The following is a 23,489-nucleotide window of genomic DNA, read 5'->3' as shown; positions in this document are numbered from 1 at the left end:
AAATGCTAACTCCAGCCAGCTCAAGGCCATGGCACACATCTAACTCTCGGCTGCCCAAGAAAGAGGGGGGCCCAAAATCCACCAATCAGCCGTTTAAAAAAAAAAAAATTCAACTAAGCAAACCTGCAAAGCCAGCCCATAACAAGCAAGGCCAGAAAAAAAAAAAAAAAACACACCAACAAGGTCTAAAACTGCAAAAATTAAAAACAGCAGCAAAATGGGGGGGGCGAAAAAAGCGCCAAGCCTTGCATCCCTGGAGCCATCGTGTTTTAAAAACACTAAAAACACCCTAAAAAGCCAATTTAAACTGGCACAAAGGGCACCAAAAACAAAGGTCCCTAAACAAAGCACATACCCCCTCCCCCCAAGCCCAAAACTTAAAACCCTCCTAAAAGCTAAAGGAATTTAAAAATCACAGCGGACCTGGACAACCTGTGTGCACAAAACAAAACTCCTGTCCACCCTTCCCCCTCTTCTTCTTATGTTACACCCAGACCTGCCCAGCCTTGGGTAGTGCATGTATAAGTTTAAAAGTGGGTTAGTGCTCGGGGCACTAACACTTCCTTCCTTCCTCTAAGTAACCTAAAAAGCACCCATCACTCTCCGCTGTTGTTTTATTATTTTATCAATAAAGCTTTGAAATTTAAACACTTAATGTATTATATCATCTCCTCCCTTAAGAATCCTGTGGCCTCAAACTAATCACCTAATGCTTCAGGCAAATTGGTAACAAAAATCTGTCACACTGGTGACTTTGGGATGCCAGCAGCAGCTGTACTCTCGCTGCCTTTGTTACTCTCAAGAGTGCGATATCAGCTAAATTCACCACCACCTGTGGAAAACTGTACCAGTATTCAGTACCAATGGCCTAATCTTCTAGAATCATGCAACCAAGCAATCCCCTCCTCATTTCCCCAAACTCCAGTGGTCCATACTCACCATGGCTGGTGCCATGATTGCACCATTCACAAGCAATCCCAAGTAGAAGTGAGAAAGTAATATTTAGAACTGTGGGGAAGCAAGGGGAGTGGGTTCAGCATCTTATGTTTTGCTTTCTGTAGTGAATACACTTACAATGGTACCTCTGCGTGTGTGTGTTTTATATGCTGCTGCTGCTGTCATTGTGGCCTTCAGGGTCTCTCCCTCCACATCAGTGGAACATCTGAACCAGATAAGGAGGAGAAAGGAGAAGACTTAGGATGACATGTTCAATGAGATCCTGCAAGCCAGTGCTACATCCGACCATGAGCACAGGGCCTGGAGGATGAACATTGTAGACAGCCTGGAGAAGGAAAGAGTCAAAAGCAGAAAGTCCCAGTAGGAAAAGGAGAGGGAGATGCACCGAGATAAAAAGGGCATTTTAGGCAGCAAATAAAAATGCTGCAGACTTTGGTGGACGAGCAAGTTCAACAATCCCAGACTCTCCTTCCTCTTCAGCCCACTGAGAACTCCATAGAGCAACTTCCCTTACCCACCCTCCCCCTCCCACATTCCAAGTGGCATCAAGGGTCACTGTACTATCCCTACAATACCATCCCAGGGACATTAAAGGCAATCACAGATGCACATAAACTGACCTGTAAAAGCCACACTTGTTATGTATGTAGCTGAAGTGGATATGAATGTTCTTTTCCCTTCAGAAGTTCCTTTCTCTCAGTTTACTACATTTGTTGTAATATTTGTGTTTGTTGTAAAATTGCACTTTTTGTTTGCACTGATTTTGTTACAGAATACACATTTTTTTTGGAACATAATTCATCTTTATTAGTTCACAACATATACTGTTGAGTGCTCAGGAGTTCTGAAAGCAACCAATTACCTGTTCCTGCACAATGTCACACAACACATAGGATCATTCATACACTAAATTAATAGGTGCATTGACAATGTTATATTCTTACATGTAGAGCAATCATCACATGATTCCTACTGTGCCACAAAAGAGCAGAGTCAGGTAGAGTACACTACAAAAACTCTGTGTCACTGATAAAATGTTCTTGCAAAACCTCCCTGAGCTGCATAGCTCAGCGCTGAGCTCTTCTAATAGCCCTTGTATCTGGCTGTTCAAATTCAACAGAAAGCTGCTCCACCTCCGCGTTCCACCCCTTCAGAAACTTCCCCCACTTTGCTTCACAGATATTATGCAGGGCACAGCGGGCAGCTATAACCAACGGGATATTTTTCTTACTGAGGTCCAATCTCTGAGTAAACAATGCCAAAATCCCTTCAAATGACCAAAAGCAGATTCAGATGTCATTCTGCTTCTGCTGAGCCAGTAGTTGAACCATTCCTTGGCGCTGTCAAGATTGCTGTTGTACAGCTTCAAGAGCAAGGGGAATAAGAGGTAGACTGGGTCCCCATGGCTTACTATTAGCATTTCAGCATTCCCAATGGTAATCTGCCCAATTGGGAAAGAAAGTCCCAGCTTGTAGCTTTTTGAACAGTCCTGTGCTCTTAAATATGAGAGCATCATGCACCTTCACTGACCAGCCCACACTGATGTTGGTGAAGCATTCCTGGTCATCTACCAGTGCTTGCATAACTGGAGGAAAGTTTCCATTTCTGTTAATGTATATTCTGTGTCAAGGCCAAAATAGGGATATATACGCCATCTATCACTCCACCACAGTTTGGGAACCCCATTGCTGCAAATCTGTCCATTATGTCCTGCACGTTAGCAACAGTCAGAGACGTGTGACACAGGAAGCGATTAATGGCCCTGCACGCTTGCATCACAATGTCCCCGACAGTGGATTTCCTGACTCCAAGTTAATTCCCCACTGACCAGTCGCAATCTGTTGTTGCGGGTTTCCTTGCTGTGGTCACCACTCCCTTCTCCACTGTCATTGGAGCTCTCATTATGATGTCCTGGTACTGGAGAGCTGGGGTGAGCTCAGCACACAGATCCAGGAATGTTGCCTTGTGCAGCTGAAAGTTCTGTAGCCACTGCTCATCATCACAAATCCGCATTCCAATGTGATCCCACAAATCAGTGCTTGTTGCCCAGGTAATATGATCCAACGTTTTATTACAGTCACTGTAAAAATGTCTTTTCCCAACTTTGAACTTTGCTGTATTCGACTTTCATCAACTTGGTTTTGCTATGCTATGCTATGCTATGCTCAATTAGAGCCCTCCAGCTTCTTTAAACCTGAATATGCATTTCATAAAAGTATTTTCTGGAAATTGTTTTTGTTTCTTTGTTTAAAAGAATTGATTTATTTGTATTAACTGTGATTTAGTGTAGAGTTGATAAAATATTATATATGAAAACTTCACTGTTTTCATAAGTGCTGGATGTTGGCCTATGTTCCTATTCAAGTCAACGGATGTTGTACCATTGCCTTCAGTGGGAACAGTTTGTCCCAATACTAAGTGTTTTTGAAAATCCCACCCTTAATTTTCTACCTGGGATCATATTCTGTTCAAAAGAAAATGATCTTGAATGCTTATGGTTCAAAGTCCTAACAGATAAAGCACAAGGTGGGGCACCAGTTGGTGTCTTCTACAGCCCACCAAAACATGTAAGAGAACAGGATGACTTATCTCTAATGAATAGGGGAAAAAAGCTGTGTGATAAGGGGGGATTTCATTTTGAGTGACACATGCTGGAGGTTTCATACTGCCAGTAATAAAGCATTTGTGGAGTTTCTAAACAGTATATATGACAATTTCATAACTCAAAGTGTTTCATCCAACATGGGGGAAATCTATATTAGACTTTGTCTTGACAGATAAAGAGGAACTAAAATTAATAGCTTAGGTACAAGTGATTGTGACTTGATCATTTTTATAATGTGCAAACAGATTAAAGTCCAAACCAGTAATATATACGCTTGTTGCTGTAAAAGGGCCATTTTCATAAACCTGAAAACAACTATGAGTCAAATCTGTGGCAAGGAAGAATTTAAGAAGAAAAAATTTAATGATAATTGGAAATTGTTTAAGAACGCTTTACTAAATGTCTCAAAAGTCACAATCCTATAGTTGAAGAAGCAACTATTGGTTAAAATACTGACCTGGTTTAATGGAGAAGTGAAGGCAGCTATAGTGTGTGTGTGTGTGAACATGGTCTCCCAATGCAACAATGTGACCAGAAGAGCCAATGAGATCCTTGCCTGCATAAACAGGGGAATCTCAGTAAGGAATACAGTTTATTTTACATCTGTATTTGGCACTGATATGATTGTTGCTGGAATACTATGTCCAGTTTTCACAAATGAAGAAGGATACTGATAAATTGGAGAAGGTTCAGACAAGAGTTACAAGAATAACTAAAGGATTAGAAAATATGCCTCATAGAGAGGGACTCAAGGAGCTCAATCTATTTAGTTTAACAAAGAGAATATTAAGAGGTAATTTGATTACAGTCTGTAAATACCTACATGGGGACTAACATTTGATAATGGGGTCTTCTAGCAGAGAAAGGTATAACACAATATTAAAACAAATATATATGCTCTAGGAATTATTTTGGGGAAGTACTATGACCTGTGTTATACAGCAGGTCAGACTAGATGATTACAATGGTCCCATCTGGTTTTGGAAACTATGAATATATATGTAGCCGATTAGGGCATTATATGTATGGGAACAAAATATCTGAATAGCACTTGTCTCAAGTGGGAACTAGTCCAAGATTTGCATTTAAAAAGCACACAATACAAACCATCCAAATGTATGAAATCTCAGACTAGTTACACTTTAATTTCTCTCAAGAGCATTAGACACAGGATAACTATCAGTCCCTTCTAGAAATACAGACATAAGCAGCCCCCAAAACTATTAAGTAATCCAAACACAATGATTCATTCTGTATTAAACTTAATTTAATGTGCTTAATCCAACTTCATTATCTGATCCCCTCGTTCCCTTTCCATGCTGTTGATAACAAAGTTAATATTAATAAACCAATCGGTAAATCACACAGATGCTAGGGGAAAAAACACCCTATTAATTATTTTCCCTATTATACTCTTCTTTGTTAGCATTCAAATCAGTAAAAGTGACCCATCACCACCACCCCCACTAGCACCATTCTCAGCATTAGGTAGCATCAGCAATGTCTACATTTGTTTTACAGAGAATCACTTCAAATTCTTAATTGCACCAGAGGACGGCAATCATAATTTCTAATGGTCAATAATAATTTCACTGAAGTCAGTGGGAGTTCACCAGGCAGGGAGCTTGAAAGATTGTTTTATATTTGTTATGCTACCTTGCATTTTTATTTCTTAGCTTGAATCAACATTCAATGAGAATATATTGAATAAGAAACCTGATTTATAGCATGTATGACCAGAATAAAAAAAGAGGTAGGGTAGCATACTAGGAATCAGAGGAACTAATTCAATATCAAACTGATATGTGCTTCTATCAGCTCTCCATCTCCTTCAGAAGCTTGCATCCTTGTATCTTCAGTCACACAGCTCCATACTCACACAAGAGACTCCTAACTAAAGTCTAGTGCTCCCAATCTCTCTCCTTCAGAAACAACCGTGCTTATTTTGGGAAGTCTGCTAGCTACATTGGCCATGCATTGGAGTCCCTCTTTAAGGCAGGTGAGAGTAAGGGAAAAAAATAAATTTTCAAAAATGAAATTTCAAAACTTTTTGACAAGTTCTACTACTCATTTTGTTATTACATATATAGCACTTGTTCATATTGTAATGTACATTCTTCTATGCCCATTAGTGTCCTGGGGCCAATTAAGTGAGAATAGCTTTGTGCGTAAGTAATCCTGTTGGAGTAAATGGGAAAATGAATATGCTTAAGTACCTTGCTGAATAGGGGCCTAAGTAAATTCCTTGGAATGGAAATAATTTTCTTTGTTGAAATATTGACCAATTGAAAAGTTCTGTGCACATCTTCTAACACTACATTAAGTAACAACACAATCTTTATTTAGCCCCAATATGAAAATGCATTTTTTAAAAACTCTCATTATTTGGTCTCACAATGCTGTACAATGTAACATGTTAACACGCAGATATAGTACACAATATAAATGATCTGCCCTTTTCTGTAACCATATTAGAGATGTCCATATGTAGTAACTTATACCATATCCTTAAACTAATTTTAATACTGCTTTTCCAGTAAAGTTGTGTAAATCGTTAATAATGATTAAACTACTTTACTTCATATGTTAGATACACATAGATTAGATAGTATTTTGTTATTACTGTATATGAGATCATGTAAAGAGAGGACTTGTTATAGTGTATAAGGGCAAAAGGGGAAAGGTTATGGCTGCTGAATTTCTTAAGCTTGTGCAATTAAAATCTCAACCTTAATGTTGTATTAACATATTTTTGGATGCAGTCTAACATTTAGATTTTCAAGCTATATATTTTTGACAGATTTACACAGATATATATATATGTTAAAAATGGTTATTTTGAAAGATGAACTATATCCAAGGATAATTAAAAATATAAAAATTGCTAGCATCTATACTTCTAAAACATGAAATCATACAAAGTATAATAAACAAATATTTTCAATTTTTGCACTATTCTATTAAAATTAATATATTTCATGAAATTTATTTAAATAGTCATCATTTCTGTTAATTTTGATGGAATAAATGGGCCAAGAGAATCAACGGTGCTAACACGACCCTCTCACTGTACCACACTAAATAGATAAACATGGTTCTGGGTTTTGAGTACAGACACTTCAGCCTGCTTAGTCCCTTGGAAAACATACCACTAAAAATATTTTAAATATTTCACTAAAGAGGAAGGAAATGTAAAGAATTAAATATGGTTTTAATTTTGACAATATCCCTTATTCTCATTTCCTTTAGCTGTAGAGCATTTGAATTCATCTACACTGCACAGTCCTTACAGCAACGTGTACAGTACATATAGTGCATGCCCCCTACCAAGGGTATAAATAGCAGTGTAGACAGTGAGGCACTGCTTAGGTGAATAAAGACACTCCTGAACTTTCACACTATATACCTACATACTCTCTATATTCTCAAGCATGCCCCTCCTATTTATGCTTCTATTTTTAGTAGTGTAGTGTCCCACTGACCCCTCACACCTGGAGCCTTTCCCTGCCTTAGGGAAAGGTTCTGGCTTCTGGAAAAGGCTCTGGTGGTGAAAGCAGAGGGGAAAGGCTCTGAAATTCCCTGCTAATGGATCCTTTCCCTGCCCCAGGGAGCTGTCTGAGATTTTCCCTGCTACCTCCCCCCACCAGAACCTTTCACTGATGTGAGTAGTTACACTTCACAGTGTCAATGCAGCCTGCTTTTCAAAGCGAGTTGTAACTGCTGCTACCCAGGGTGTTCAGGGTAGACATAGCCTTTATAAGGAAAAAACCCTTGTTTGACAGTCTGTTAGATGGTGTTAAAGAGGGTAATAACTGTCGTTTTCGGTAGGAAAGAGAAGTTAGTTGAGAAGGTCTGGAGCTGCTCTTGTTGCTGCTACTGTTAAAGTCCAATCCCATTTCCTAGAGGGCAAAAAAACAAACACACTGGGGAGGGGGGAGAAGGAGAGAAAAGAACAGCAAAGTTAGAAAATGTAGCTTCTGTCTCTCGCACTGATCTTTTTTTGTATCCTCACTGCAGAAGAAACACAGATACAACACACAGCCTAATCAAGCACTCTGAGACAAGGCAAAGTTGTACTAGCATCGGGATGTTTAGAACATTGCTTTGAGCTGCCTCGTGGGCTCACAGAAGTGTTGAAAAATATCGTGGCTCTACTGACTAAGCCAGACTCTTATTAAACAGAAGGCAAAAAAGAGAGAGCTAGGAAAGAGACAACTGAAGGTAGAGAAGGAAGTGGGGGACACCCGGAAGCAAAAATTCACATCCCATGTACTGTTCAGGACTGAGAGAGTCGATGGAGGTATGATGTCATCTGGGTGCCCTCTCTCTCTCTGGCCCCGCCTGGTCAGGACATCTCTCAGAATCTGAGTTCCTTCTTAAAGGCCTGTGGCTGATGAGTCACATAGTAGTCAAAATAATGCACACACACGTACAATACACATAACAATTTATCAGAATAGGAGTATATTTGCAATAGATGAAGGGAAAATAATGCTAACATAGACAGTTGGGCATGTGTAGTAAAGACACACAATGATAAATAAGACAAGGAGCTCTGGTCTTTCTCTACAGCCCAAGATTTTTTTTCTTAGAGAGGGAATGCATAGCACAACTGTAAAACAGGTGCAGAAGCTGCCACTCCTAAGCAAACTGTCTCCAGAGCTCTAAGGAATTATGCTTGTTCCTCTGCTGTCTCCAGGGTTCCTACCCAAATAATGCTCCTCCCATTCCCCTTCCACCACAGTTCTGACACATGAAGCCATATTTGACCGCAAGGAGAACAATTCAGCCTCTGCATTTATTATCCATTGTGGACGTGGCTGTGATGAGTAATAATTTTTCAGATAGTGACAATTGTACCAAAAGTTCTGAAAGTATTTGGTAATCAAACGTAGATCTCGATAGATGGGGATAGCCACAGCCAAAACATTTAAATCAACAATAAATGTTCAATAACATAAACAATTAAAAATGTCAGTAAGTAACTTAACACAAAACTATGGAAAACCGGTTAAAGAGAACTAATATTTTGACTCAGGGTACGTTTGAATAGGTGGCTTCTTTGCTTCAATGCTTTTTAGACCATTTCTGTAAATTAAACATTCAAATATGTAACCTCCCAATAGACCATAAAATAAAAGTATAGTGGTTCATATTTTAGTAAATACTAAATCTTTCTTCAGGGCTTTTCACATAATCAAAGTAGAAGTACAACAGCTGACCCAACTAGTTTGTTCAAGTGTGGGGGGAGGTATTGGTGGTACATAATTTGAATAAACTATTGTACTACAACAATGTAGAATAAATTCTGTGCCTCAAGGGCAATGCCAGCCTCACTGTATCACACATTTTATTAGTTCTGTTATGTTTTTATGCAGAACTAAACTTCATTGTCCGCTGGCTAAATGGAAAACAGTCAGAACATAAAAAATATCAAATGGCAACCCCTAATAATCTACACATATTTATGAAATTGTTATTTTTCTCCTGTTGTATACTGTCTGGAAGTACAGCCTGGGGCTTCCTCTGATCTCTTGGAAAGCATTAACATTCATTGGCCCTCTGTAAAATTATGTTATTTAGGCATAACAGGTTAATTTTATTCAGTTCTTAGAAGCCTTCTGTTTTATTCAGCTCTTTATAGTTACTGTGCCTGAGAAGAGCTTCACTTATCAGTATTTAACACTGTGATTTGCACGTTCAGGAATGTCCCAATCCCCAGCCTCCAACAGGCCACCACAAATTACTGAATAAGGAAATAAGGGGCCTACTGTGGCCCAAGATAAAATTTTTATTTATTTTGATTTGTTTAAAGGGATTCTTTCATTTTGACATGGGGTTAGGAGCCCTAGAGATGGGGATAAGTCATAAAGTGCTATATCAGGAATTTCTGATTGTTTAGTACTCTTAAATTAACAACAAATGTCTCCGAATTTGCCTATCCCTCTAAGATGAAACTTGGTTGGTATTAGAATTGGTCAAACTATTGGTTATTAATGGTATTATTTAGCAGCTGGAGGGCAAGAGACCCTTGATGTAGATGCAGTGGTGAAATGAGGACAGACACATGCATGGAATTACGTGGCAGGCTGCAACTTTTATTAAACTCTAGCACAGAGCAGGGGCACTATCCGTCCACTACCCCTGCTTGCCTATATCAAGCTTTTAATTGGTTCCAGTGTGGAGGTTTCAGGGCTCCTTACCATATGACCTACCACTTGGGGTAGGCTGTCCTCAGCCTACCTACCAGGACTCAGCTCTCTCTGAGTCCTAGCTCCTTCCCACTGAGGGGGACAGAAGGTGAAGAAGGATGGGGATCTCTGTCTGTGAGGACCACAAGGTCTGACCTATCCCATGAGCCCAAGACCCATCACCAAATCCCAGGTCTTTTACCTCTGGAAACTGTTCATTTTATCCTTTTAACCACACTGGAAACTGGCCACCAATTATAAAAATTTAACAGCTCAACCCAACTAAGTGAGGTACTAGATTCATTAACCCACTGTCAGTTGAAGATGCTCCAAGGAAGGCAAAAATCTCCATGGTTCCTCTGCCAATTGGCCCATGGGAGAAAAAATTCCTTCCTGCCCCCAAATGGGTGATCGACTAGACCCACAGCATCTGTCAGGTTGGTTTCCCATTCCTGGTTTGGGGTGGTTATGGTAGGGCTTCTGGAATGGTTCTGAAAGAGGACCCACATGACCTCTATCCCAGGTTGAATTCTGGGAGCTGGAGAATACTGGCCAATCGGCACCCCTCTTCACCAGCTTGCCAATGGGTGCCAGAGATTCTCATGGAGGGAGAAGCTACCTGGTTTCCCTCAGTGAGAGACACTGTCCTCCCTGCTGGAATAGTCCTCCTTTGCCACCAGCCCCATTGAGTTCCGCCACCCATTGAGATATGTGGGGAGCATTTCTGTAGGCTTTCAAGGGTGGACATTACAAGTACTCAGGAAGCCTCTTCTGTTGGATGGAGCAGATTCCACATCATTCTTGCACCTTTCATGTGTCAGAGAATTATTGTGATTCTATGAGGTATAATCTGTCCCTAAACTCTCTCTGGTGTGGTGTGATTCCACAGTACACACAGCAGGTCTGTGCCTTAAATACATAACTTAGCCATTTATGTTGTTTGTCTAATATTAATTTTGCCATGCCCTGAAACATGGTATACTGATGCTAGACATACAAGGTGAAATCCTGGTCTCACTGAAACTGAGTGGAGCTTTGACACTGATTTCAGTGGAGTCAACACTTTACCCACAGGTATAATTTGTTTGATTTTAACTCCCTACATCATTTAAATATCTACTTAAAACAATTTTTCTACATCTTTTGCTTTTTTCTATAATATTTTCTAACCATCTGGAAAATCTTTGTTATCCTTTTTCTACAGCAGGTATTGTCGGGGTGGTAGATAACCATTGCTTTTCATCTAACATTGATTCTATAATTGTTTGTCTCCTCCATGACAATTAATTTGTTATATCATTCTAGGGCTTTCCAAAGAGCTTTGGAAACTTTTATAATTAGAGGGATGTGTGCTAGAGATCTGGAGACTGATGTTTCATTTAATTCATTTGGGATATAGGAATACCCTATATCATTAGACAAATACTAATTTAATTTGACCAGAATTGAAACTGCTGACAGCATAAGTTTTTGATGTGTAAAATAACTGATTATATATGAAATCCCAGTGCTATATATGTGTTATAAATCAGATTTAAAAAAAAATCCCAGCATTCACAATTGGGACCCATTTTCAAATTTTAAGAAATAAATTATAAAGTTTTTCCATGGATTTCTCCTTCCACATTTGTCAAGAACTTCTATCTTAAGGTTTTATGCTGCTGGGCATTATTGTAGTGTTGAGTGCCTTCCATGTAAAATCAATAGCAACAGTGAGGTCCCTAGCAGACTTCATGGAGTCTCTGGCACTTCCTTTTTTGCGGTGTGGGGGGGTCAAAACTCTGTGTGGAGCAAGGTTTGTAGGTGTGTGTGTTTTGTGGGAGGAATATGGTAGAGGATTGGGAATAAAAGGGGGTTCAGATTGTGTCATTTATAGTAGAAAGGTTTTTTTCAAAACTGGGGGCCTTACAATATTTCCTAAAGATGGTCAGACTCTGGATTCATCTGCTCTCTTCAAGAAGATTGTTTCACAGCCAGATCCCCTCAACAGACCTTGTCCCCAGCTCCCACATGCTTCCAATGTTATCCCAGCAGAATACATCTGTTGTGGTTGTTCATAAATCAACATCCAGTCTTTGATGTAGCAAGGGCTTGATCCATTAATTGCTTGGAAAATTAGGACCCTGGTCTTAAATTGGCAACAGAAGCTGACTAGGAGCCAGTGGAGTTAAGTAAGCACGTCTGTTGTGCTCACAGTGGCCTGAGACATGCAGAAGGCAGGCAGCTGAATTCTGCACCAGCTGGAGCCTGTGCATCTTCACGTTCAGTTTCAGATACAATACAGAACAGTAATCCTGCCTGGTGGTGACAAATAAATAGATTGCCATGGCCAGGATTTCATCTGGGAGAAAGGGTCAGCGTTTCCTAGGAAACTGAAAGACAGCAATTTCAGAAAGAGATGCGACCTGTTACCCAATTTAGCAAGAAGTCAAACAGGACTTCGAGACTTCCCACCACTTTGATGAATAGTAGCTGCATTTCCCCTTTCTCCCAATTACTTTGGCCTTTCCTGGTTCAAGACTGAGTCATCTGCTAATCCAAGAGATAATTTCTTGTGGGCATGTTGACATTTTAGTAGTGACAGTGGTAGCAGCGGTTGAGAGTGAGGTACACAGGTGAGCATCATAGACACACATAGGCTGCTAAGCCTAAGGTATCTCTCATTTCTTGCAGTTTTCTAAGGTAGACATTGAAGAAAAGAAAGGATAGTATGGATCCCTGTGGGGCTTTGGAGAGGAGGAGCAGGTCTCATCACCGTTCTCTGAGTTTTTCTGAAAAAGGAATGAATGGAGCCACTGTAACCCTGGTCTACCTACTCCTGTCATGCCACATAAGCATGTTAGTAGTGGTCAACTGTATCAAATGCTAGAGTGATGTGCTTAAGTGTGAGCATGGAAATTTTTGCCCGCATCCATGACTATAAGGAAGTAACCTTTTAGTGACACTATATTCCTCTCTTGGTTATGTCCCAGTCTAAACCCTGATTATGAGGTATCCAGGATGTTGTCTTATGTCACACAGAGTTAGAACTTGGTGGTTACATCTTTCTCCTTTATGTCACCCAGGAATGGGAGGTTGGAGATGGGACAGGAACATCACACCTTCCATTCTTTAGATTATGATTTAATGTTTTGTCATTGTTGAAATTTTAGAACCCCAGAAATATTCTCTCCAGTCAGTTGAAGCTATGGTTTTTATGTGCCTAGATGTGGTACAATGCTAAACAATCTGTTCCATCTTGTATTTTGCTATGATACTCTGAGTTTCCCAGACCTGAGTGTGAGCTCTGTGTAAGCTTGAAGGTTGTCTCTCTCTGAAACACAAGTTGGTCCAAATAAAATATATCATCTCACCCACCTTATCTCTAGATGTGGAACACACATTTTAATGAGATTCCGCTAGCATAACCTGTTTCCTTCTAGATTAAATTTTTAATCTTTCAGTTTTAAACCTAATTTTGATCTCTAATACTATCTGATTTTTATTTTACAATTCATTTCAATGTATCACATTCTGAGATTATGGCACTTACAAATGCACTTATATTGCTGAAGTTCAGATTAATTTTCTAACCTGGAAAGGGAAAAAAACAGGGAAATTGCTTCTTTGTACATAAATCAAGGAGCTGATTCCATATTTACAGCCTTATTAACCTGACTGGGAGGAGTGGAATAGCCAGCAAATGAAGTGCAGAATTGAAAATGTCAAAGTTGTGGAGCATAGTACTCTAATTACCAAAGTACATCAGGTATTATTAGAATTTTGAAAATGTACAAAAATAATTTATTTTCATTACAAAAATAGTAATGAGGTAAGATGATGGCATATAGTTCACATTCTCAAAATTGTCATTTCCTGTTGGCTTGGACTGGTAATCTTCGTGGCTTAATTAAATTAGTTGTTATAACTCCTCCTTTCTTGTTTAGAGAAAGAAAGATGTTAGGTAAGCACCATAGTGGTTCCACAGTGAAGGTTGCATTGAGATTTGCACTTAAAGTAGGAATTAAAGATTTTACTATGACAACATCAGGTTTGCTTTCTCCTTGCTCTCACATAAGTGCCCGTTGACACTTCAGGGGTTTGAGAATTTCCTTCTAGAGGACATCTCAACTGTTGACATGTGAGGGTTTCTTCCAAGGTTTTATTAGCTGCATGGTGTGTCCTCTATGAGGAGCTCTGGGTTTCTCTGTTTTATCTTCCTAATATAATAACCAAAATTATTCCCCCACTAAGTAGTGTAAGACCTTAGATGGTGTACTTCATTTGAGCTATACTGATTTACACTAGTTGAGGATCTGATCAAATAATGCACAATATATGTTGAGATTATTAAGCGTCTGTTCATATCACTTATTTACTGGTGTAGCATGGGAGCATTGTAAAGCATCTGACTTAGTCCTTCATAACATTCTGATTTAAACAAAATCAGTACTATACAAAGTAAGTAAGACAATTGGTGGAGAGGTAAAAAATAGTGGGGCTAGATCAATTACACAAACTTGGTTTGCTTGTTGAGGTGGATTCATCTGAACAACATCTATTTTAATATAGCAAATACAAGGTCATACAACTAGGAAGAAAGAATGTAGTCACCCTTATAAGATGCAGGACTGTATCCTGGAATGCAGTGACTCTGAAAAGTATTTTGTGTTAATGGTAGATAATCAAATGAACATGAGCTCTCAATGCAATATTGTAGCTAAGAAAGAAAAAGTGATCCTTAATTATATCAGAAGCGGAACACCAAGTAGGAATTGGTATCAATGGTATAGAAAGCATGAAAACTATTGTAACAAACTGAAGATAAAGGAGACAATTAAGACACCAAATCTTTGGTGAGATCACTGGGCTAGTAGCTCTACTCATACAAAAAAAACCCAACCCAAAAACCACCACACAGACCAACAAAACACACATACACATACCAAACAAACTATAAAACATTCCCAACAACTTGGAATAAGTTATTAGTAAGTGTTTAAGGAGGGGAGAGTTTTTAAACTGGGATATCTTTAGTTACCCCTTACTTGTGATAAGGCATAATACTCTAGCTTTCTACCCTGAATGCTGAGGCCATTTGAAAAAGAAGAGGAGGGGGAGGAACCAATAATATATAAAAAGTTTAATGACCAAATACGTTTGTTAGGGATTTTTGCACTGCTGTAGTTACACTGATGTAACTGAAGTGATGTAGATGCATTTCTCTGCTGTAAAACATGGTGCTTACACCAGATACAAAGAAAAATTCCTAACAGAGAGACTGGGTGAAAGTAATGCTGCCTTTGACACAGTTAACTGCATGCTAATTAATTACATTATATTAAGTCAAGGGGATATTTAACCTCAATGCTACTTAATATCTGACAAGCTCTACAGTAACTAATAAAATATAAATATTAGATATGGCCTGAAACCCTATCTGAACTCTTGAGGTATACGGGTTGCAGCTTTAGCTTTTTAATTTTTCACACTTCAAAATTATATATATATATCTACACTCAACAAAAGTTGTGGGAGTGTGCATCAGAACTTTAATGAAAACAACGTGTAGAGCTTCAACTTTATCTATTAACTTTCCATTTTCCCTGCAAAAATTGTTTCTGTCAATATTTTATTGTGACAGGAGTGAATGGGAGAAAGAAGTGAAGTCTAATCTAAGCAGATGGTTGTCAAAAACTGCACATGGCAATTGAGAATATAAACAGAAATCAGAAGCAGGGAATTTTTTCTCCCCTGTTTCATTTTTAGGTCATGAATAGTAAATAAATGTTGCATTATAAGCAAATGGAAAACTAGTAAAAAAAAATAGAAAATGAAAGAAAAAATAAGAAAAAGTTGTTGAAAATATTTTTTTAGACGTTGACATGGGATGCAATTACTGTTATACCTTAAGTAGTCAATGAATGCTGATAAGACTGAAAACAATAACAATTGACATATTCATGAATTGATTATCTCATCTTCTGAGATATTACAAGGGTGATTCATTTGGACAGAAATAAAAGAATACTTTCAAGATATTCCTTGGTTACTGATAGATGAAATATGTTACAACTTGTTTTGTGCCAATATGCGGAATGAAAATATTCAGTTTGTGCTAAGTGGCAAACCAAGTTATGATTTAGTAAGCTTATAAAGGCAGTTTTGCTATCAGTTTGACCTCTGTGAATAGTTCTAAACCTAAATTTAAAATAGCACCTGCAGACTTCAATGATACTTAACTAGTTTACGGAATAGGGAGGGACTTAAGCATATATTTGAGGTTATAAAGGTTCTTATATGCTTTGCTGACCCAGGGTTATAAATCATATTTCAAGATGTACATATTTTGTTAAGCGCATATACTTTTTACTATTGATTACATAAATGTACATTACAATGAATAAAAGCATATTAATCATGGGCTAAACATTACATTATACATTGAGCATGTATTGAATGCTCAAAAAAGCAGGTTATCTGGAATGGTAAGGTATGTATGCATATGGAAGGATATAGTCTTACATTTTGAAATTCGGTCATGTGGTGATGAAATGTGTAAATTAGGTTTGAAATCAAACAGAAACACACAAACATTATTTATTTCAAGATAATTTGTATCTCAATTTCCTCTGAAAAAATGAAGAGCTACATTTCTTGTCCCTTGTGCTACATTTCTTGTTCCTTGTGCTACATTTATTCATCCCATCCCCCCGTCACCCAGCCCTTATCTATGGCAATGCTGGCTTTTGCTTCAGTACACACATTGTTCCCAAAATACTATTTTAATTATGAACTCTTTTTAGTAAAAAAAATCCAACCAACCAAACAAAAAAATACAACTTTCTCTACTCTTACTACAAAACAAAGATAAGTTCTGGCACCAGTTATCAAATATAATAAGGTTTCCATTCTGATAGTCTAATGATAATTTGTCTAAAACTTGCACTCAGTTTAGTCAACTCATCAGGTGCTTTGATCTCTTGTAAACTAATTTTTACACTAGCTAGGATCATTTACAAGGTCTATTAATCTTCATGCTTCAGGTGACTTAGCTGATTACCAGCAGAAGTGTAGATATTCTGATATATTATTATTACAAACCTAGGGGCACCATGGAGTGGTGAATGAAAAGTAGATGGGTTTACACCTTGCTCTGCTGTAATTGGAATCACTATAAGAGATTGGATACTGAAGTTGATGAACATTGGTCTGTTTGTGTATGGTAACTTGTATGTTTTTATACTTTTTTTTAATCAAAGGGATCTCAGAATAACCTTTCTTTAGGGCAATTTCTTCCTTCACATTATTTCCTCTTCTGATTTATTTGTATTCCTCACAATGCTCACTTGCCCAATTATATTGAATTCTCTTCCTAATAAGCATCATGAAACTCTTTAAAATCTAAACTTAAAACCTCTTTTTAAAAATCAATATGTAACATAATTTCTCTTTGTTTTACTAGTGCTTGTCCTGTATTACAATTTTTTAAAACAAGAAAAAACCCTTTTTGGTCAAAGTTGAAGTATTGTTTGAGCTTTTCTCCACTGGCAGTTTTCATCTGTGACGCTTGTTTGTACATTAGGTACTAAGCAACATTCAGCAACTCTTGGCAGAAAGATATTGTTTCCCCTTTTCGACCAGAGCAGCTAGTCAAACTTGGGACTCTGGGGATGTTCCAGTTGGAAGTAGAAATGACGATAGGCAGATATATCTTTTAATCAATTTTGTTTTACAAAGAATGTATAAAATCTTATGTCTCTGAACAAAGGAACAAAGAACAAGAAAAAGATTTTGGGGTCCTGGTGGATTATCAGCTGAAGCTGAGCTCGGAGTGTGATCTGGTGGTCAAAAGAGCAAATGAGATCCTGGGATGCTTAAACAAGGCAATCTTGAATAGGAGTAGAGAAGTAATTTGACCTCTGTATTTGACAGTGGTGTGACTGCTGCTGGAATGCTGTGTCCAGTTCTCCTGCCCACAATTCAAGAAGGATGTTGATAAACTGGAAAGGGTTCAGAGAAGAGCTGTGAGAATGATTAAAATATTAGAAAACATGCCTTATAGTAAATCTTTGAGTCTATCTATTTAGCTTAACAGAGGGAAGGTTAAGGGGTGACTTGATTACAGTCTATAAGTACCTACATGGGAAACAAATATTTAATGATGGGCTCTTCAATTTAGAAGAGAAAGGTATAACATGATCCAATGGCTGATGGTTGAAGTTAGACACATTCAGAGTGGAAATAAGGCATATTTTTTTAATGATGAGAGTAATTAATCATTGGAACAATTTACCAAAGATCATGGTGGATTCTCCATCACTCACAATTTTTAAATCAAGATTGTATTTTCCCCCCTGTAAAAGATAGACTTGAGGGATTACTTTGGGGAAGGACTATGGCCTGTGCTATACAGGAGGTCAAACTAAATTATCACAATCATTCTTTCTGGCCTTGGAATCTATCAACAAAATGAGCAGTTTCTTAGGCTATGTATATACTGGCACTTTTGTCACTAAAACTTTTGTTGCTCAAGCGTGTGAAGAAAACACCCCCTGAATGACAAAAGTTTTAGTGACGAAAAGTGCCAGTGTGGACAGTGCTTCGTCAGTGGGAGACATGCTTGATGAAGCTACCGCCCCTTGTTGGAGGTGGTTTTATTTTGTCACCAGGAGAGTTCCCTCCCACCTATAAAGTATGGCCACACAGCACAGCTTACAATGGCGTGGCTGCAGCGGCACAGCCACACCATTGTAAAGTGTGCTGTGTAGACACAGTTTGCAGTCCAAAGACATTTTAGCCAACAGACCCAAAACCTCTCTGGCTTTTTCCAGGGTCACACTATACTCACAGGCAAGTGCTAGGATTTCTTGTTCTTTTGCCTCTGCCTCTCTCTCTCTGTTTTTGTCTGTCCTCAGATTCTGTGTGTTCTTTCACACACCCATGGCAAAACACCTGGTAACAATACCCAGTCAAACCCTCCACCCATTTGCTAGTTTCTGGGCAGACTTTATAAGGCTTATAAGACATTTTAGGTGTGGTTCCTTAACTATCTCTTACAACTATCTTAAATGAAGGGTGTATTCACACACCAGCTTGAAGATGTTTTAACTCAATCTATTTATCTAGGTTTTGCCCAGGTCAAAACAATATAAAGTAACACCGAAGCAGCAACAATAATTGGAACCACTACACCTCATACAAATACATAGTATGAATGGTACAACACTTTGAACGCTGCATGCAGTTCTGGCTGCACCATCTCAAAAGTGATATTTTAGAAATGGAAACGGTAGCTTCCGTAAGAGGTGAGATTAAAATGATCGACTATTCAGCTTGGAAAAGAGATGACCGAGGGGCGATATGGTAGAGGTCTATAAAATCGTGAATTGTGTTGGGAAAGAGAATAGGGTAAATAATGCTTTCTATTCAGCAAACAAGAGGACAAGGGGTCACCCAATGAAACTAAAGGCAGCAGGTTTAAAACAAACAAAAGGACTCACAACACACACACAGTCAACCTGTGGGACTCTTTGCCAGGGAATGTTGTGAAGGCCAAAAGTATAACTGTGTCCAAAAAAGAATTAGATAAGTTAATGGAGGATAGGCCATCAATGGCTATTAGGCAAGATGGTCAGGGACGCAGCCCCCTATTCTGGCTGTCCTAAACTTCCGACTGCCAGAAAATGGGACTGAACATCATGAGATGGATCATGTAAAACTGCCCTGTTCTGTTCATTTCCTCTTAAGCATCTGACAGTGGCCACTGTCAGAAGACAGGATAGTGGGCTAGATGGACCATTGGTATGAAGTATGGCTGTTCTTATGTTTCTATGCTCCTACTGCATACCTTTATTTTCATGAGATAAAGTACAGAAGAATGGCTTTAGTGTACTTATAGCACTAATAGACTGGAAATAAGGTGTACATTTTTCACAGTAAGTGTAATTAGCTATTAGAACAATTTACTAAGGGTCATGATGGATTCTCCATCACTGACAATTTTTTAAATCAAGATTGGATTCCCTCCCCCCCCCAAAAAAAAAGACATTCTATAGAAATGATTTTGAGGAAGCTCTGTGGCTTGTGTTATACAGGAGGTCGTACTAGACCATTACAAAGGTCACTTCTGGACTGGGAGTCTATTAATCTATAAAAATAAAATATTCTTAGTATCTCAAATTATATTCTTTACAAATTATTTACTGGAAAAAGATAGGGGGATGGCAGTGAAGAGAGTTTGGGGTAGGATGGGGACTAAAGCAGAAAAAGAGAATGATGTAAATGGCCTCCTCATCACTTAATTACTAAGCTACAAAGTAGCACTTTCAAACACTTTAAAGTCATTTTCTAGGGTAAAAGCTAAACTGGAAGCTGTTCAATATACAGTATATTTTTGTTAAAAGTGACTGCTGTGTGAACCTCTTGCTGAGAGGGCCCATGTGCTGCAGGAGGTAGGAAGAAAGAGTCCAAACAGTCCACAGAACCCTAAGAAAAAATGTTTAACCACAAATATATTCAAAACAGTAGGGAAAGAAGGTATTTATAAATTATGTACCTCTTATTTTCTAAATTAATTGGGAACTACTTTTCATAGCAGAAGAAGATAATGCATAAACATATTGGGAGCTTCTTATCTGGGTGGTTTCACCAAGTAGGGAATGGAAATAAAGCTCTGAATCTCAGTCACTTTCCTGAGGATTTTAATTATCTCCCTCCTGCCCTCTCCCACCCCAAGGCAAATCAGCTGAATAACACTGGACAGTAATTCCCACTGAGATTTCCCCTAGTTCAACTGGGGAGAAGGGCCAAACCCTCCGTTGACACAGCTTTCCCTTTCTTCTATATTCCATCCTGGGCAGCCATGTTACATGCCAGGACTCATTATCCCTTTACAGGCTGACATGCCTTTACCTTGTAACACACATATACAACCGATTTTTTAGAAATGTTTGCTTTAGCTGAAATGTAAATTTAATGAACCCTAGTGAGCAATAATGGGTCTATTAAAGGAGAGGATGGGTGAGGTTCTGTGGCCTACAATGTGCAGAGGGTTAGAGTAGATGTTCATGATGTTCCCTTCTGGCCTTAAAAGTCTATGAGATTATAATAACAATATGTCACAGCGGAGTGTGAATTCAAAGTCTACTGATACACATTTCAGGTGGGTAAAGGCACTTAAGATTCAGCCTTGTGCCTCAGGATGAACCTCAGGCATCCACCAATTAATACAAACTTTGTCACGACTTACTGCTATAATAGTACCTCTTGGGCATTTTTATGGATTGTTTCCCTCTCTCGTTTCATGACTATTTTTGAGAAGACATCCCTCTTAGATTAAGGTCCAATTATCATATTTATAGCTCTCTTTCACACCACAATGCCTTAATGTGTGTCCTGGTTGACTGTCAATAAGCATGCTCTTATAAACACTAGGCCAGATTGTTAATTGATGTACCTTCAATGACTTAATTTGAGCTACATTTATAGTGAATTTACATCATCAGATGAGGATCTGGTCCACAACATTAACATTATTAATATATCAAATATAAATATGAGACAGCTAGCCATGGACCATAGTAATCCTTGTGAGAAGATCCTATATAGTAAGCAACAAAAAAAATCCCAAGGAAACTATCCATTTAGAGGTCTAGCCTTCTTAAGAGACCCAATTAATCAACATTTCATTAAGATTAACTACTGAAACAATTAAGGAGAAAAATGTTAAGTTAATGTTTATGATATGTCTGCTTCAGGCAAAAGACATCTGTATACTTGAGCTTTTGCAATGTTCTAAAAACGGTTATTCCTCTGTGAATAAGATTAAAACATTCATTTTTAGATTAAAAAGATATAGTGGCCTCACCTTAATTTATGTTCCACATATCCCTAGGGAGCACAATTGAAAATTGAAGGTTTTTGTTTGTGTGTTTGTTTGTTTGTTTGTTTACTTTTGTTTGAGGAGTGGGATTCTGGTGCATGATAGAATTATGTTGTTCACTTGTAGTGCCTCCCATTGTTTTCATTTCTGGCTTTTGATCATAGAGGCTGTGTACAAGTCTAGTGCATTAGACTGATGTAGAGAAGGAACACATGTAGTTACAGAAACATCTGACAGATGGAAAGTGCCGGGGGGATCTGAGGTCAGAGAATAACTGATTCTTCATACACAACCAATGAAAGGAAATAAATAGCTCACACTTTAATAGAACCGACTGATCTTCAAGACACTATGCAGGTCACTGGGTCTGGATGGCTTACAAATATCCAAACAATATTGTAAACTTTTTAAGATAAAAGGGATTAGTATATTGGTATAACACCTTATTCCCACACAGCTTCTACTATATGACATAGTTTAAATTTAAACACTTGGTTAAATATGATTTCCCCACCCCGAGTTAATATTTTATTGATTCTGAACAGACAACAAAACAGGATGTTGGGTACATAATATATACTTCTAACAAATATCGGTAAAAAATTTAAAATGAGAAACAATATACATTTTCAGATAACACATTTAATTTCTCAAGCAAGTGGTGGGTTCTTTGCACGAGATTATATTCTTGGGGGATTTGCTAGCTATTTTAGAATAATGTCGATAAAATATATGTAAAAGGAAAGTAAAAAAAGTAGTGTTCTGTGAAGAATGTTTTTAGTCAAATGGACACAAAACAGAGACAATCTATATGAAAGAGAGGTTTCAGAGTAACAGCCATGTTAGTCTGTATTCGTAAAAAGAAAAGGAGTACTTGTGGCACCTTAGAGACTAACCAGTTTATTTGAGCATGAGCTTTCGTGAGCTACAGCTCACTTCATCGGATGCATAGCATATCGTGGAAACTGCAGAAGACATTATATACACACAGAGACCATGAAACAAAACTTCCTCCCACCTCACTCCCCCGCTGGCAACAGCTTATCTAAAGTGATCCTCAAGTAGAGCCATTTCCAGCACAAATCCAGGTTTTCTCACCCTTCCCCCCTCCCCCCCCCCCCCCACACATACAAACTCACTCTCCTGCTGGCAACAGCCCATCTCCCTTTGAAACCCCTCTTTATAATGCGCATGATAATCAAGGTGGGTCACCTCCAGCACTAATCCAGGTTTTCTCACCCCCCCCACACCCCCCCCTTTTCCAAAAACCACACACACAAACTCATTCTCCTGCTGGCAACAGCTCATCTTACAATGTGCACAGCAATAATCCAAGTTTAACCAGAACGTCTTGGGGGGGGGTTTGCAGGAAAAAAACAAGGGGAGACAGGCTACCTTGCATAATGACTTAGCCACTCCCAGTCTCTATTCAAGCCCAAATTAATAGTATCCAATTTGCAAATGAATTCCAATTCAGCAGTTTCTCGCTGGAGTCTGGATTTGAAGTTTTTTTGCTTTAAGATAGCGACCCTCATGTCTGTGATTGCGTGACCAGAGAGATTGAAGTGTTCTCCGACTGGTTTATGAATGTTATAATTCTTGACATCTGATTTGTGTCCATTTATTCTTTTACGTAGAGACTGTCCAGTTTGAGCAATGTACATGGCAGAGGGGCATTGCTGGCACATGATGGCATATATCACATTGGTGGATGTGCAGGTGAACGAGCCTCTGATAGTGTGGCTGATGTTGTTAGGCCCTGTGATGGTGTCCCCTGAATAGATATGTGGGCACAGTTGGCAACGGGCTTTGTTGCAAGGATAAGTTCCTGGGCTAGTGGTTCTGTTGTGTGGTATGTGGTTGTTGGTGAGTA

This window comes from Chelonia mydas, chromosome 4, assembly GCF_015237465.2.
Source record: "Chelonia mydas isolate rCheMyd1 chromosome 4, rCheMyd1.pri.v2, whole genome shotgun sequence".
Lineage (NCBI taxonomy): Eukaryota > Metazoa > Chordata > Testudines > Cheloniidae > Chelonia > Chelonia mydas.
Note: the sequence above shows the minus strand (reverse complement) of the source record.